The sequence below is a fragment of the Tamandua tetradactyla genome, chromosome 24 (assembly GCF_023851605.1).
Source record: "Tamandua tetradactyla isolate mTamTet1 chromosome 24, mTamTet1.pri, whole genome shotgun sequence".
Taxonomy (NCBI): Eukaryota; Metazoa; Chordata; class Mammalia; order Pilosa; family Myrmecophagidae; genus Tamandua; species Tamandua tetradactyla.
In genome coordinates, this window is record NC_135350.1 from 26,726,767 (window position 1) to 26,739,758 (window position 12,992).

Sequence of the window (12,992 nt, forward strand, 5' to 3'; positions counted from 1 at the left end):
ATATAGTTGTGTCATGTCTTTTTATCTGCTTGGCCAATCTCTCCCTTTTGACTGAAGAATTTAATCCACTTAAATTTAAAGTAAGTACTCATGATGCAGTACTAGCCATTTTCCTATTTTGTCTTTGTAAATCTTTTACTTTTTTGTTTATTAGAAAAGTTATGGGTTTACAAAAAAATCATGCATAAAATGCAGGGCTCCCATATACCATCCTATTATCACCTTACAGAGAGAGGTACAGTGCATTTGTTCCAATTGATGAAAGCTCATTTTTCTAACTATACTAGTAACTATAGCTTATGGTTTAACTGAGGTTTCATTGTGTTGTATGGTTCCATGGATTCTTATTTTCTAATTTTTATTCTAATACCATATATACAACCTCACATTTCCCCTTTTTATCCACATTCAGTTATATATTTTGTTCCTGTTAATTACATTCACAGTGTTGTGCTACCATTACCTCCATCCATTACCAAAACTTGTTCATTGTTCAAAACATAAAACTACGTTTAAGCCTTAACTCCCCATTCTCTACCACTACTCTGACCCCTTATAACCTAAACTCTAGATTTTGCTCTATGGGTTTGCTTACTCTAATCATTTCAAATCAGTGAGATCATACAGTATTTGTCCTTTTGTGTCTGGCTTATTTCATATAACATGATGTCTTCAGGGTTCTTCCATGTTCTGTGTATCAGAACATTATTCTTTTTTTTGGCTGAATACTGTTCCACTGTGTATATACCACATACTGTTGATCCATTCATTCATTGAAGGACACTTGAATTACTTCCATCTTTTGATAATTGTGAATTTTGCTTCTGTGAACATCAGTGTGCAAATATCTCTCAGTACCTGCTTTCAGTTCTTTAGAAGTGGGATTCCTAGGTCATATGGTAATTCTGTATTTTACTTTCTGAGGGACTGCCAAACCGTCTTCTAGAATGACTTCCATTTTACATTTCTACCAACAGTGACTGAGTATTTTTAGTTCTCCACATTCTCTCTGACACTTGTAATTTTCTTTTATTTTTTCCAGTAATAGCCATTCTAGTGGATGTGAAATAGTATCTTGTGTTGTTGATTTGCATCTTTCTAATGGCTCATGATGTTGAGAATCTTTACATGTGCTTTTGGCCATTTGTATATCTTCAATAAAATGTCTATTCAAGGTTTTTCACATTTTAAAATTATGGGTAATGTTGTAAAAAATCAGTTGACCATGAACTTGAGTGCTGATTTTTTTTTTTTTTCTTGAGAGGAAGGGAAGGAAAGACAGAGAGAAGGAAGGAAGGATGGAAGGAAGGAAGGGAGGAAGAAAGGGAAACATCTTTAAACATTTTCTTGTTTTATTGTATTTTGTTTGTTTGTTACATGGGCTGGGGCCGGGAATCGAACCGAGGTCCTCCGGCATAGCAGGCAAGCACTTTGCCTGCTGAGCCACCGCGGCCCGCCCTTGAGTGCTGATTTTTAAAATCAGTTCTGTTTCTTTGATGTCTATTCTTGAGCCAATACCATTCTTTTTGATTACTGTTATTTTCTAATAAGTTTTAAGATTGGGAAGTTTTTGTTTTCCAGTTTTGTTCTTTTTTTGACACTGTTTTGGCTACTCTGGGCCCCTTTACCATTCATATAAATTTGATGTTTGGCTTTCCCACATCTGCAAAGAAGGTTGTTGGAATTTATATTGGGATTGCATTAACTCTGTGGATCACTTTTGAGTTGTGTGGTAGTTTGAAGTTGGAATTTATACTGGGATTGCATTAAATCTGTCAATCACTTTGGATTGTGTGGTAGTTTGAAGCTGAAAGGAACCCAAAAAAGATCAAGTACTTAAAGCTGATCCATTCCTGTGGGTGTAAACCTAATGTGGATGGGACTTTCTGATTATGTTAGTTCAGTTGAGGCATTTCCCAGGTGGGTCTTAATCCTCTTACTGGAGTATAAAAGAATGAAAGACAAAGTAGCTAGGAGAGAAGAACACACACACAAGCTTCAACAGAAAGCCACAGAGACAGGGAGGAAGCCAAGAAAGCCAGAGCTGGAAGCAATGAAACCTGGAAGAGAAGGGAAAGACCAGCAAATGCCATGTGCCTTGTCATCTGACAAGAGTCCAGATGACATCTGATGATGGCTTGATTTAGACATTTTCACTGCCTCAGAACTTGTAAGCTAATAAATACCCATTGTTGAAATCCAGTCCATTTCTGGTATATTGAAATCTTAACAATATTTTGTCTTCCAATACATGGGCACAGAATGTCCTTCCATTTATTTAGGTCTTTGATTTATTTTAGCAATGTTATATAATTTTCCATATACAAGCCCTTTACATCCTTGGTTTAATTTATTCCTTGATATTTGGTTCTTTTAATTTCTATAGTAAATGGGAAATTTTTCTTGATTTCTTTTTCTGATTTTTCATTACTACTGTGTAGAAACACTACTGTTTTTTTGGTGTTGATCTGTTACCCTGCCACTTTACCAAATGTTTTATTGTGGAATTTACAGGATTTTCTAAATATAGAATCATGTCATTTGCAAATAGGGAAAGTTTTACTTCTTCCTTTCTAATTTGGATGCTGTTTTTGTTTTTCCTTTTTCCTTGCCTGATTGCTCTAGCTAGATCTTTCAGAACACTTGAATAACTCATGACAGTAGGTATCCTTGTCTTGATCCTGATCTTGGAGGAAGAGCTTTCATTCTTTCACCACTTAGTACGATGTTAGATGTGGGTCCTTCATTTACACCCTTTATCCTGTTGAGGAAGTTTTCTTCTGTCCCTAGTTTCTAAGAGTCTTTATCAAGAAAGGGTGCCGGATTTTGGCAAATGTCTTTTCTGCCTTGAGGTGATTGTGTGGTTTTTTCTTTCTATCAATGTGTTGTATTACATTAATTGATTTCCCTGTGTTGAACCACCCTTGCTTGCCACAAATAAGTTACATTTGATCATAGTGTATAATTTTTTAATGTTTTGTTATTCGATTTGCTAGTTTTTGTTGAGGATTTTTGCATCTATTCATAAGAGATATTGGTCCGTAATTTCTTTTGTAACTTTTTCTAGCTCTGGTATAAGGGTGATATTGGCATTAATTAGGAAGTGTTCCTTCTTCAATTTTTTTGAAGTCTTTGTGTTACGTTTGGATTGATGTTATGTTTTCTTGGAATGGTGAAGTTTCCATGTGAATCTATTTAGTCTTGGGTTTTCCTTCCTTGGGAGGTTTTTGGTTATTGATCAGTCTCTTTACTAGTTATTAGCTTGTTAAGATTTTCTGTTTCTTCTTGTGTCTGCTTAAGTAGTTTGCATGTATTAGGAATTTGTCCATTTCATCTAACTATTCTACTTTGTTGGTATATAGTTGTTCATAGTATCCCCTTATAACCCTTTTTATTTCAGTGGGGTCATATGAATGGCCCCCATTTCATTTCTAATTTAGTTGTGTGCCCTCTCTGTTTTTTTTTTCCATTAATCTTAGTCTAGCTAAAGATTTGCCATCTTTATTTGATCTTTTAAAAAAACAACTTTTGATTTCATTGATTGTCAGTTTTTCTTTATTCTGTTTCATTTATTTCCACTTTTCTTTGTTATTTTTCTCCCTTCTGCTCCATTTGAGTTTAAGTTTTTCTTCTTTTTTCCTAGTCCTGCCAATACAAGGTTAATTCTCTGATTTGAAATCTGTCTTGTTTTTTACTGTTTTCATTTACATCTATAAATTTTCCTTTCAGCATTTCCTTTGATGCCTCCTATAAGTTTTGGTATATTGTATTTTCATTTTCATTGGCTTCATGATATTTTCTAATTTGCTTTGTTGTTTCTTCTTTACCATATTGGTTGTTTAAGAGTACCTTGTTTAATTTCCACATATTTTGATTAATAGAGAACCATCTATAGTCTTTTCACATCTGTCAGCATTTAATTCATATATTTGGGGGTTCTGTTTTTAGGTATATATATAATGGTTATATCTTTTTGTAAAGTTGACCCCTTTGTCAGTATATAATTATCTTTGTTCCTTTTAATGGCTTTTGATTTAAAGTCTATTTTGTCTGATATTAGTACAGCTTCTCAAACTCTCTTTGGTTACTACTTCCATAGTATATATTTTTCCCCATCTTTTCACTTCAACCTACTTCTATGTTTGACTTTAAGTTTAGTTTTTTGTAAAGAACATGTAGATGAGTTGACCATTTTTATCCACTCTGCCAATATCTGCCTTTTGACTGTATTAATTCATTCACTTTTTTTATCATTACTTTTTATGCATTTGAATTTTAGATCCTTTAGAAAGTGAAACATGGGGTTACAAACCAAAAGTAAATATTACAGGCATTTATATTTACCCATGTCATTATCTTTACCAAAGAAATTTATTTCTTCACATGACTTCAGTCTGTTGTCTTGTGTCCTTTCCTTTTGACCTGAAGAAGTTACTTGGCATTTTTTCTAGGGCCAATCAAGTAGTAACAAACTCACTCAGCATTTGTTTATCTGGGAGTGTCTTAATCTCTTCTTCATTTTTGAAAGAGAGTGTCACTGGATATAGAAATCTTGGTTGGCAATTTTTTTGCTTTTAGCACTTTAAATATATTATCTTGCCTTCATGATTTCCTGTGAAAAAAGCAGAACTTAGCCTTACTGAAGCTACCTTGTACATGACACATTGCTTCTCTGTTGTGGCTTTCAGAATTCTTTCTTTTGGGTGTTTGACAGTTTGATTATTGCATGCCTCAGTGTGAATTTATTTGTTTTTTTTCTGTATGGAGTTTATTGAGTTTCTTGGATATATGTATACATGTCTTTCACTAAATTTTGGATGCTTTAAACCATTATTTCTTTGAATATTATTTCTGCCTTTGTTATCATTCTCCTAGGGCTCTCACAATGCATGTTTTGGTATACTTAATGGTATCCCACAAATCTCTTTGGTTCTGTTCACTTTTCTTAATTCATTCACTTTTAAAGCCACTACTGATACTGTAGGACTTTCTTCTGCCATTTTGCTATTTCATTTTTGTAATTCATATACTTTTTTTCTCCTCAGTTCTTTCATTAATACCTACTTTCACATTTATCTGATGTTTTTGTTCAACTATATTGAGTTCTTTCTCATTTCTATCTGGTTGTATTTCTCATATTTTCCTTGAAGCATTTTGGGGTTAAAATTTAACATCATATATAAGATAATATAACATGACATGACATAATATAACATAATATAATATATAAATGATATGATATAAATATTAAATACTAATTCGACTTAGAGAGTATACACTTACATTGCTATACCCTTCTATCCACTCAACTTTTTTTGTATTTTTAAACAAGTTATATCTGCAAATTGTATTTCCAAAAGCATAGATTTATCATTAGTTCTTATGCATTTGCAGTCCAGCATCTGTAGTGAAGTTCTACTAAGTACCATACAATCATACTAGCATTCGTAATTTCCCCAATGGTTACCTTTACCAGAGGTCTTTATTTTCTTATGCTTGTTTGAACTACTGTCTAGTGTTATTCCTTTTCAGTCTAAAGAATTCCTTTTAGTTTTTCTTGGAGGGCAGGTGTAATGGTGATGAGCTCCCTCTGTTTTTGCTTATCTGGGAATGTCTTAATCTCTCCCTTATTTTTGATAGAAAGTTTTTCTGGATATAGCATAATTGGTTGGCAATTATTTTCTCTCAACATTTTAAATATTTTGTACTATTGTCTTCTTGCTCCATGGTTTCTGATGAGAAATCTTCCCTCAAATCCACCCTCCCTAACATGTTGATTTCCACTTGTAGCTTTCAGAACTCACTCTTTGTCCTTTGCACTTGGCCAGTTTTCAATTTGTGTGATCAGTCATATTTTCTTTAAGTTTCTCTTGTTTGGTGTTTTCTGGGTTTCTTGGATGTGTGTATTCATGTCTTTTGCTGAGTTTGGGAAGTTTTCTTTAATAATTTCTTTGAATATTTCTTCTTCCCCTTTCTCTCTTCTTTTGGCTCTCCTCTTGCATATGTTGGTACATTTATGGTGTCTAAGAGGTATCAGACTATTTTTGCTTTATGTATTTCTTTTTTCTTTCTGCTTCTCAACCTGACATTGCAATTGTCTTGTCTTCAAGTTTGCTGATTGTTTCTTCTGCAAGCTCCAATCTGTTATTGAAACCTTCCTGGGAATTTTCATTTCAGTTATTTTGGTCATCTACTCCAATAGTTCTCTTTGGTTTCTTTGTAAAATGTCTGTTTTAATTTAGATTTTCTTGTTTGTTCCCATTATTTTCTGTAAAATCTGATTCTAGATTTTGATTTTTTCCTTTGGAGGACCTCACTGCGTCCTGCCTCACGACTGAGGGCAGGGCAATGGTAGCTTCTGCAGGAGGGTAAAACTCAGTGGTCTTCATACATTTTACCAGGTTCTTCCTCCTGCTTCTTCCTGAATGCTGTAGTGGTTCCACTCAATCCAGAGTTTCAGAGTAGTTTATTCAGACAGCTGCTGCCCCCTGTCTGTTCAGTAGTTGTTTTGATGGAGGAAGTGATTCCTGGAGCTTTCTACTCTTCCCTCTTCTTGTACTAAGTTAATCAATTCAGTAGTTATGGACTTCTGCCAATAGTGGTAATGCTGACTTTTGATAAGTACTCTGGAATTTTGGGGGGAAGGGTGGGCAATAATTATATTGCAAGGGTACTTGTCTCTTTAAGGCCACTCAATTTTTGACAGTCATCTGCAATAATATGAGTACTTGTATTTGTTTTGTAAAGCAGAAGGGCTTATATTTAACTTTTCCAAGTGTGATATCAAGTTATTAAGTTACAAATTAAAAAGAAGGTGAAGGGAATATGTACCTCCCTTTTTAATCCTAATGGAAATCTTTTCCATTTAGAGATGCTTCTTATTACTCAACTCCCTACATATTTTAAAATGCACACTTGCTATTTAGTCATTCAACAACTATTTATTGAGCCATTGCTAAGTGTTGAATAGACAGTGGAGAAAAACAGACATGGTTTCACCTTTATGATGATCATAATCTGTAAATCTACATAAAAGAGTATTGAACTAGCATTAACACATCCATTAAATAATTACTATATGCAATGTACTCTTAAAGTGCTGATTTGCACTAATGAACAAAACAGTACAAAAATCTGTTCAAGTAGATTTGTAGATATGCTTATTTTTTCCTTGTATTTCTAACATTTGTCTTAGTAACAGTTCAACACAAAATTATTTGGCATTAATAGACAACAGTTTTTGCTTGTTTTATCAGTGAAAATGGCTAATATCTTTCTATTACAGTAGACATCACTGGTATTACCCACCCTGAATCCCCTCCTTTCCTGGGAACTGATACTTCTCCCTGCCCCCTCAAGTCCATTTGGCTCTATATAGATTAGACTCTTAAATAGGTAGGTTTCACTCCAGACCACTTGAATTAGAATATCCATGTGTGAATCCCAGAGAAGTATTTTATAAATTTTATTTTGACTCACTTTAAAGTTATAGAAGTCATAAGAATAATAAAAGAATTCTCTATGCCCCTCACTCAGTCAGATTCATCACATATTAACATTTTGCCACTTTTATTTTAGTCTTCCTACCTAAAAATATTTTTCTGAGCCATTTGAGAGTTCTTGCTGATGTGATGCTCCTTTAGCCCTAAATATGTCAGTGTATATTTCCTAGTGTGTGTATTTCTTAAAGGCAAAGACATTCTCTTACATAACCAAAGTACAATAATCAAATTCAGAAAATTACCATTAATACAATGGTGTAATTTTTAGATCTTATTCGGATTTTCCCATCTGTCCCAATAATTTCTTTTATGGCGAACTGAAACTTCTGATTATGTATTGCATACAATTTTCTGTCCTTTTAGTCTCCTTTAATCTAGAATGGGTCCTCAGTTTTTTTGTGTGTTCAATGCGATTAACATTTTTGAAGAAGAGTAAATGCCAGTTATTTTGTAGAATAGTTTTCAATTTTGGTTTGAACATTTCCTCATGATTAGAATCAGGTTAAACACTTTTTTTTTTCAAGAATAACACAAAACTTATGCTGTGCTTTTTTTTTTTTATTTTTTTTTATTTTTTTTTTATTAACGGAAAGAAAAAAAAAAGAAATTAACACAACATTTAGAAATCATACCATTCTACATATGCACTCAATAATTCTTAACATCATCACATAGATGCATGATCATTGTTTCTTAGTACATTTGCATCGGTTTAGAGGAACTAGCAACACAACAGAAAAGATATAAAATGTTAATATAAAGAAAAGACATAAAAGTAGTAGTAATAGTAAAAAACAACAACAACAAACAAACCAACAAGCAAACAAAAACAAAAAAAACCCTATAGCTCAGATGCAGCTTCATTCAGTATTTTAACATGATTACTTTACAATTAGGTATTATTGTGCTGTCCATTTTTGAGTTTTTGTATCTAGTCCTGTTGCACAGTCTGTATCCCTTCAGCTTCAATTACCCATTGTCTTACCCTGTTTCTAACTCCTGCTGAACTCTGTTACCAATGACATATTTCAAGTTTATTCTCGAATGTCCGTTCACATCAGTGGGACCATACAGTATTTGTCCTTTAGTTTTTGGCTGGATTCACTCAGCATAATATTCTCTAGGTCCATCCATGTTATTACATGGTTCATAAGTTTATCTTGTCTTAAAGCTGCATAATATTCCATCGTATGTATATACCACAGTTTGTTTAGCCACTCTTCTGTTGATGGAGATTTTGGCTGTTTCCATCTCTTTGCAATTGTAAATAACGCTGCTATAAACATTGGTGTGCAAATGTCCATTTGTGTCTTTGCCCTTAAGTCCTTTGAGTAGATACCTAGCAGTGGTATTGCTGGGTCGTATGGCAATTCTATATTCAGCTTTTTGAGGAACCGCCAAACTGCCTTCCACAGTGGTTGCACCCTTTGACATTCCCACCAACAGTGGATAAGTGTGCCTCTTTCTCCGCATCCTCTCCAGCACTTGTCTTTTTCTGTTTTGTTGATAATGGCCATTCTGGTGGGTGTGAGATGATATCTCATTGTGGTTTTGATTTGCATTTCTCTAATGGCCAGGGACATTGAGCATCTCTTCATGTGCCTCTTGGCGATCCGTATTTCTTCTTCTGGTAGGTGTCTGTTTAAGTCTTTTTCCCATTTTGTAATTGGGTTGGCTGTCTTTTTGTTGTTGAGTTGAACAATCTCTTTATAAATTCTGGATACTAGACCTTTATCTGATATGTCGTTTCCAAATATTGTCTGCCATTGTGTAGGCTGTCTTTCTACTTTCTTGATGAAGTTCTCTGATGCACAAAAGTGTTTAATTTTGAGGAGCTCCCATTTATTTATTTCCTTCTTCAGTGTTCTTGCTTTAGGTTTAAGGTCCATAAAACCACCTCCAGTTGTAAGATCCATAAGATATCTCCCAACATTTTCCTCTATCTGTTTTATGGTCTTAGACCTAATGTTTAGATCTTTGATCCATTTTGAGTTAACTTTTGTATAGGGTGTGAGAGATGGGTCTTCTTTCATTTTTTTGCATATGGATATCCAGTTCTCTAGGCACCATTTATTGAAGAGACTGCTCTGTCCCAGGTGAGTTGGCTTGACTGCCTTATCAAAGATCAAATGTCCATAGATGAGAGGGTCTATATCTGAGCACTCTATTCGATTCCATTGGTCGATATATCTATCTTTATGCCAATACCATGCTGTTTTGACCACTGTGGCTTCATAATATGCCTTAAAGTCAGGTAGCGCGAGACCTCCAGCTTCGTTTTTTTTCCTCAAGATGTTTTTAGCAATTCGGGGCACCCTGCCCTTCCAGATAAATTTGCTTATTGGTTTTTCTATTTCTGAAAAATAAGTTGTTGGGATTTTGATTGGTATTGCATTGAATCTGTAAATCAATTTAGGTAGGATTGACATCTTAACTATATTTAGTCTTTGAATCCATGAACACGGTATGCCCTTGCATCTATTTAGGTCTTCTGTGATTTCTTTTAACAGTTTTTTGTAGTTTTCTTTATATAGGTTTTTTGTCTCTTTGGTTAAATTTATTCCTAGGTATTTTATTCTTTTAGTTGCGATTGTAAATGGGATTCGTTTCTTGATTTCCGCCTCAGCTTGTTCATTACTAGTGTATAGAAAAGCTACAGATTTTTGAATGTTGATCTTGTAGCCTGCTACTTTGCTGTACTCATTTATTAGCTCTAGTAATTTTGTTGTGGATTTTTCTGGGTTTTCTACATATAGTATCATATCGTCTGCAAACAGTGATAGTTTTACTTCTTCCTTTCCAATTTTGATGCCTTGTATTTCTTTTTCTTGCCTAATTGCTCTGGCTAGAACTTCCAACACAATGTTGAATAATAGTGGTGATAGTGGACATCCTTGTCTTGTTCCTGATCTTAGGGGGAAAGTTTTCAATTTTTCCCCATTGAGGATGATATTAGCTGTGGGTTTTTCATATATTCCCTCTATCATTTTAAGGAAGTTCCCTTGTATTCCTATCTTTTGAAGTGTTTTCAGCAGGAAAGGATGTTGAATCTTGTCAAATGCCTTCTCTGCATCAATTGAGATGATCATGTGATTTTTCTGCTTTGATTTGTTGATATGGTGTATTACATTAATTGATTTTCTTATGTTGAACCATCCTTGCATACCTGGGATGAATCCTACTTGGTCATGATGTATAATTCTTTTAATGTGTTGTTGGATACGATTTGCTAGAATTTTATTGAGGATTTTTGCATCTGTATTCATTAGAGAGATTGGTCTGTAGTTTTCTTTTTTTGTAATATCTTTGCCTGGTTTTGGTATGAGGGTGATGTTGGCTTCATAGAATGAATTAGGTAGTTTTCCCTCCGCTTCGATTATGTTGAAGAGTTTGAGGAGAGTAGGTACTAATTCTTTCTGGAATGTTTGATAGAATTCACATGTGAAGCCGTCTGGTCCTGGACTTTTCTTTTTAGGGAGCTTTTGAATAACTAATTCAATCTCTTTACTTGTGATTGGTTTGTTGAGGTCGTCTATTTCTTCTTGAGTCAAAGTTGGTTGTTCATGTCTTTCCAGGAAGCTGTCCATTTCTTCTAAATTGTTGTATTTATTAGCGTAAAGTTGTTCATAGTATCCTGTTATTACCTCCTTTATTTCTGTGAGGTCAGTAGTTATGTCTCCTCTTTCATTTCTAATCTTATTTATTTGCATCCTCTCTCTTCTTCTTTTTGTCAATCTTGCTAAGGGCCCATCAATCTTGTTGATTTTCTCATAGAACCAACTTCTGGTCTTATTGATTTTCTCTATTGTTTTCATGTTTTCAATTTCATTTATTTCTGCTCTAATCTTTGTTATTTCTTTCCTTTTGCTTGCTTTGGGATTAGTTTGCTGTTCTTTCTCCAGTTCTTCCAAGTGGACAGTTAATTCCTGCATTTTTGCCTTTTCTTCTTTTCTGATAAAGGCATTTAGGGCAATAAATTTCCCTCTTAGCACTGCCTTTGCTGCGTCCCATAAGTTTTGATATGTTGTATCTTCATTTTCATTTGCCTCTAGGTATTTACTAATTTCTCTTGCAATTTCTTCTTTGACCCACTTGTTGTTTAAGAGTGTGTTGTTGAGCCTCCATGTATTTATGAATTTTCTGGCCCTCCGCCTATTATTGATTTCCAACTTCATTCCTTTATGATCCGAGAAAGTGTTGTGTATGATTTCAATATTTTTAAATTTGTTAAGACTTGCTTTGTGACCCAGCATATGGTCTATCTTTGAGAATGATCCATGAGCACTTGAAAAAAAGGTGTATCCTGCTGTTGTGGGATGTAATGTCCTATAAATGTCTGTTAAGTCAAGTTCATTTATAGTAATATTCAGGTTCTCTATTTCTTTATTGATCCTCTGTGTAGATGTTCTGTCCATTGATGAGACTGGTGAATTGAAGTCTCCATCTATTATGGTATATGTGTCTATTTCCCTCTTCATTGTTTGCAGTGTATTCCTCACGTATTTTGGGGCATTCTGGTTCGGTGCATAAATATTTATGATTGTTATGTCTTCTTGCTTAATTGTTCCTTTTAATAGTATATAGTGTCCTTCTTTGTCTCTTTTAACTGTTTTACATTTGAAGTCTAATTTGTTGGATATTAGTATAGCCACTCCTGCTCTTTTCTGGTTGTTGTTTGTATGAAATATCTTTTCCCAACCTTTCACTTTCAACCTATGTTTATCTTTGGGTCTAAGATGTGTTTCCTGTAGACAGCATATAGAAGGATCCTGTTTTTTAATCCATTCTGCCAGTCTATGTCTTTTAATTGGGGAATTCAGTCCATTGACATTTAGAGTTATTACTGTTTGGATAATATTTTCCTCTACCATTTTGCCTTTTGTATTATATATATCATATCTGACTTTCCTTCTTTCTACACTTTTCTCCATGTCTCTCTCTTCTGTCTTTTTGTATCTGACTCTAGTGCTTCCTTTAGTATTTCTTGCAGAGCTGGTCTCTTGGTCACAAATTCTCTCAGTGACTTTTTGTCTATAAATGTTTTAATTTCTCCCTCATTTTTGAAGGACAATTTTGCTGGATATAGGAGTCTTGGCTGGCAGTTTTTCTCTTTTAGTAACTTAAATATATCATCCCACTGTCTTCTAGCTTCCATGGTTTCTGCTGAGAAATCTACACATAGTCTTATTGGGTTTCCCTTGTATGTGACGGATTGTTTTTCTCTCGCTGCCTTCAAGATCCTCTCTTTCTCTTTGACCTCTGACATTCTAACTAGTAAGTGTCTTGGGGAACGCCTATTTGTGTCTAATCTCTTTGGTGTGCGCTGCACTTCTTGGATCTGTAATTTTAGGTCTTTCATAAAAGTTGGGAAATTTTCAGTGATAATTTCTTCCATTAGTTTTTCTCCTCCTTTTCCCTTCTCTTCTCCTTCTGGGATACCCACTACACGTATATTTGTACGGTTCACATTGTCCTTGAGTTCCCTGATAC